Source organism: Ornithorhynchus anatinus, chromosome Y4 (genome assembly GCF_004115215.2).
Source record: "Ornithorhynchus anatinus isolate Pmale09 chromosome Y4, mOrnAna1.pri.v4, whole genome shotgun sequence".
Taxonomy (NCBI): domain Eukaryota; kingdom Metazoa; phylum Chordata; class Mammalia; order Monotremata; family Ornithorhynchidae; genus Ornithorhynchus; species Ornithorhynchus anatinus.
Window position 1 is genome coordinate 301,565 of NC_053178.1, and position 4,795 is coordinate 306,359.

General features: G+C 46.3%; 1 pseudogene; it reads left to right on the forward strand.

Annotated features, from left to right (window-relative positions):
• Positions 1-1,295: 1,295 nt before the first annotated feature.
• LOC114808704 lies at positions 1,296-2,201 on the forward strand (annotated as a pseudogene).
• Positions 2,202-4,795: the final 2,594 nt, after the last annotated feature.

The following is a 4,795-nucleotide window of genomic DNA, read 5'->3' on the forward strand; positions in this document are numbered from 1 at the left end:
CCATGTGGGATGGGGACAATTTCAGTTCAATTTGCCGGTATCTACCCCAGCAATTGGCCAAATTAAGAACATAACAAATGCCACAATTATTATTATTATCTGTTTGGAGAAATGATTCTTTTATGTTTTGGAATATCACCTTCCCTTCTATCCCCATGCCCCATTGCTCCCACTACTGCCCCGGGCTGAAACCCCCTTCCCCTTATATCCACAGGAGCTCTCTCCTGTGTTTTAAGCTCTCCTTAAATATCACCTCCTCTGGTAAATCTTGGAAAATGAGTCTTGTGCCTCTATAGGATTTTCCCAAGTTTTTCCAAGTTCCTTCTTTACATTGCCAGCCCCTTGTGGGCAAAGAACAGGACTGTCCACAGTGTTTCAGGTCAACTCTTTTTATTGTACTCTGCAAGGACTTAGTTGCATGTTTTGTACATACTAAGTTCTCAATTAATACCATCGTTTGTTTGATTTGTTGCACTCAGTGGACACTCAATAAATATTATTGCCAAATATGATTACCACCACCACCACTACGACCACATTCAACCATCATTAGGGTTCCCTTTTCTTTTTGTGCTATTAGGTGAACAATTATATGCTTCCTAAAGTAGAGATCAGAAATTTTCCAGCATCATGGGATTTTATCATGGCAAGCTCTGCCTTTTGATTTATTACCCGTCTTCTTCCTGGTGATTCCCAATATTTCCTTGGACTCTTGGCTCCGAGAGCCAATGAAGATTGAACAATCTCAATAACAAGCTGTGATGTGAAAACTCGGAGTCAACCATAACTTTGTTGTAGCTCGGATTATTTATCCATAGATACATTACTTAGTATTTGTCCATACTGAAGATCATTTAATGTTTACTTCATTCTTGGGACCACCAAGAATATGTGCACATGAAAATGGCATTTACCAAGTGTAAAAATTTAGCATCACCTACAAACATGGTGATTGCCTTGCACACTGCCTCCCCCAGAACATTCATGGATATTTTAAACAATATGGTCTCTTTGGCTTCCAGATAGTTTAAGAACAAATGCAAGTTTTAGTTTTGTTTGGGAAGGTTGAATTCACCCTTCTGCTCCTCCCTATGTGGACATCATCCACCTCTGGAAGTTGTTATCATGGAACATTAATTGGGGGTGGACTGGAATAGAGAATTTGGCCATCATGCTGAACAGAACATTTCAGATCATCCTCCTTGAGTGTTTCCAATTCTATCTAGCACAGATGAGCCATTTTGGGTTTCTCTTTAAGGTACTCTGAATTCTGCAATTCTGAAGGAGTCAAGAAAATGCTTTTGAGTGACCTCATTTTCACAATTCTCTTCATCGCTCACACTGAGGTCGGGCTTCTGGGCAATTCAATTCTGCTCATGCTGTACGTCACCTTCTTCATTTTCCATCATCAACAGAAAATCACAGACCTGATCCTCAATCACCTGGCAGTAGCCAACACAGTGACCCTTCTCACCGAGACTACTCCAGCAAAAGTTATTGCCTTCAGATGGGAGAATTCTCTGGATGTTATTGTGTGCCAAGTCAACTCCTACATCAGGAGAGTGGCCAGGGGCCTTTGTATCTGTGCCACCTGTCTCCTGAGCGGTTTCCCAGCTGTCACCATCAGCCCCAGCAACTCTGGCTGGGCCCATCTTAAACACCAGGTCCCCAAGTAGATCTTGCCTGCCTTTATCATATTCCGGATCGTCAATCTTTTAGTGGAAGTGAATGTACTAAAACCAACTGTAGACAACAAAAATGTCACCATTCCAATTAGTGGCGACAATAAGAAGAGTTGTACTAGCATATACTATTCAAATAAGCTAAATCATTCTTCATTTCTCACTGCTAAAACTGTCCACAATGTCTTCTTTTTGCTCCTCATGAGCTGGGCCAGTGACTATATGGTACTTGTGCTACACCACTATCATAGGCAAGTCCAGTACATTCATAGCAGCAGCCAAACCCACAAAGCTTCCCCAGAGTCCAGAGCCACCCAGACCATCCTGCTCCTGGTCACTTGCTTCATTTCTTTTCCTTGCATCAAAAGCAGCATTACTCTGTTTTTGAATTTTATCAAGATGGATGACATGACACTTTATGATCCTTTATCATTTCTGGGTTCATGTTATGCTTTCCTTTGCCCCTGGGTGCTGATTAGCAATGATCTCCACCTTTCCAGTCTGAAATCAATATTTTAAGGAGCTGAGATACCATTCTCCTTCTCTTTGCCTAAGGAAAGAAATACAGGTCAGCTCTTGCTTTCGTTTACGGGCTAAAGAATGTCGGTGAAGGCTTTAGTCAATGAGAAGAAGCAGGATCTGGGATCAGGATGTCCCAGTGGGTCTACCCTGAGGGAAAGGTCGCTAACCATCTCAGCACCCATTTGGCAAACCAGGGGACAAAAAACTGAAACCTAGGGAGGGTCTATCTACCCACCGCTCTAGTCCCTTTTCCTGCCCCTGCTCTTCTCCAACCCCCCCTCCCCCCGTGGGAGTCCTGGGATCAACACCTTGAAGGGAAGAAAGGCTGAGCCTTGGCAAAAATCTGGAAGCTAGGACTCAGACTCCCGTCCACTCGAAGAAGTAGGACAGCAACTCAGTAGGAGTTAACAACATGTCAACAGTCCCCCATCAAGGACTAAGGACTCGATAGCCCTGCTTGCCTATTCACTAGGCAGATGTTTTAATGACTCACAAACCGCATTCTCCCCAGCAGGGAGCTGCTGAGTCTTCCCCTTCTAGAGGAATCCTCCACAGCCCACTGGGTCTACAGATCACCTGCTGCTACTCAGGACTTAGTTTTGTGCCCTAACCCCACAATGTGCCTTCACTCCTCTCCCTCTGGTCTCCCTTCACTGTCCCAGCACCCCTCTTCATCCCCCCTCCCCACAGGCTGGCCCCCTTTAGTCCCCTCCCATCCAACCCCTCCCCACCCCTCTAACCCAGCCCATCCATGACATTCTGTCCCAGCACTACCTTCATTCCCCTCTCCACGCACTGAACCCCTCCAGCTCATCCCCATTAAACTCCTTCCTAATAATAATAATACTTGTGCTATTTGTTAAGCACTTACTATATGGCAGGAACTTGCCTAAGCATCTTGGTGGATACAAGCAAATAGGGTTGGACACAACCCCTGTCCCTCAGGGAGCTCTCATTCTTGATGTTCATTTTACAGATGAGGTAACTGAGGCACAGAAAAATGAAGTGACTAGCCCAAGATCATACAGCCAACAAGAAACGGAGTCTAGGCTACAAGGCTCTCCATCACCTTGGCTTCTCCTTCCGCTCCTCCCTTCTCTCTTTCTACTGCCCATCCTGTGTGCTCCGCTCCTCTGCCGCCCACCTCCTCACCACCCCCCGTTCTCGCCTATCCCGCTGTCGACTCCTGGGCCACGTCCTCCCTCTGTCCTGGAATGCCCTGCCTCCTCCCCTTTGCCAAACTAATTCTCTTCCCCTCTTCAAAACCCTACTGAGAGCTCACCTCCTCCAAGAGGCCTTCCCAGACTGAGCTTCCCCTTTTCCCTCTGCTCCCTCTGCTGCCTCTCTACCCCACTCTTCATCTCCCCTCAGCTAAGTCCCCTTACCCCCTTCCCTCTGTTCCTTCCCCTCTCCCTTCCCCTCCCCTGAGCACTGTCTTCATCCTCTCATTTGTATATATTTTTATTACCCTATTCATTTTGTTAATGAGATGTACATCATCTTGATTCTATTTATTGCTACTGTTTTACTGAGATGGACATCCCCTTGATTCTCTTTATTGCTATCGTTTTTGTCTGTCTGTCTCTCCCAGTTAGACTGTAAGCCCATCAGTGGGCAGAGACTGTCTCTATCTGTTGCCGATTTGTACATTTCAAGCGCTTAGTACAGTGCTCTGCACATAGAAAGCACTCAATAAATACTATTGAATGAACAAGTAGCAGGGTCAGAATTAGAACCCATGACTTTCTGATTCCCAGGCCCATGCTCTACATAATACACCATGAAGCTTCTCTTTCTCTCTGCCCATCCCCACCCCAGGCACCCTCCCCACAGCCCCCGCTCCATCATGGGGAATCTTCCCTTCATTATTGACCTGTTCCTGTCCTGGTCACTATTCCTCCTTACCATTACTGAAATCTGGCTCTTCCCAGATGACAAGGTCTCCCCGGCTGCTCTCTCCAGAGGGGGCCTCATCTCCCATTCCCCCAGATTCACTGTGAAAGGAGCAGGTATTCATTTCCTTCTCATGCCCCAGTGCTGCTCTCCATTCCACCTCTCCCATCCTTTTCTCTCCCTTTCTTCGAAGCCGATGTCATCTGCCTCAACCACCCACTCATGATTCTAGTAATGGTCATCTACTGACCTCCAGGTCCTACCTCCAACTTCTTTGACATTTTGATCCCTTTCTCACATTCCTTCTCTCCTTCTCCTTGCCTACACTGATATTTAAAGACTTCACTACCCACATAGGTGCTCCTGACGACCTTTCCACTGGCCACCTTCAGTCACTCCTCAACTCCATTGACCTCCTGCTCCACCCCACCTCACCCACTCACCAACCGGGACACACAATCAATCTCATTATCTCTAGCCACTGCATAATCTCTATCCTCCCAACTCTGAAATCCTTCTATCTGATCACAACTTTCTCACCTGTGTTCTCTTCCACAATCCCCTCCCAATAAATCTGTAACTGTTCACCCCAGAGACTTCCAATCTTTGGACTCCATCCAATTTTCGCAACTCATCCTGCCTTATTTAGCCTCCGTACCCAAACTACCTTCCCTTGATGACCAAACTGCCGCTTTTGA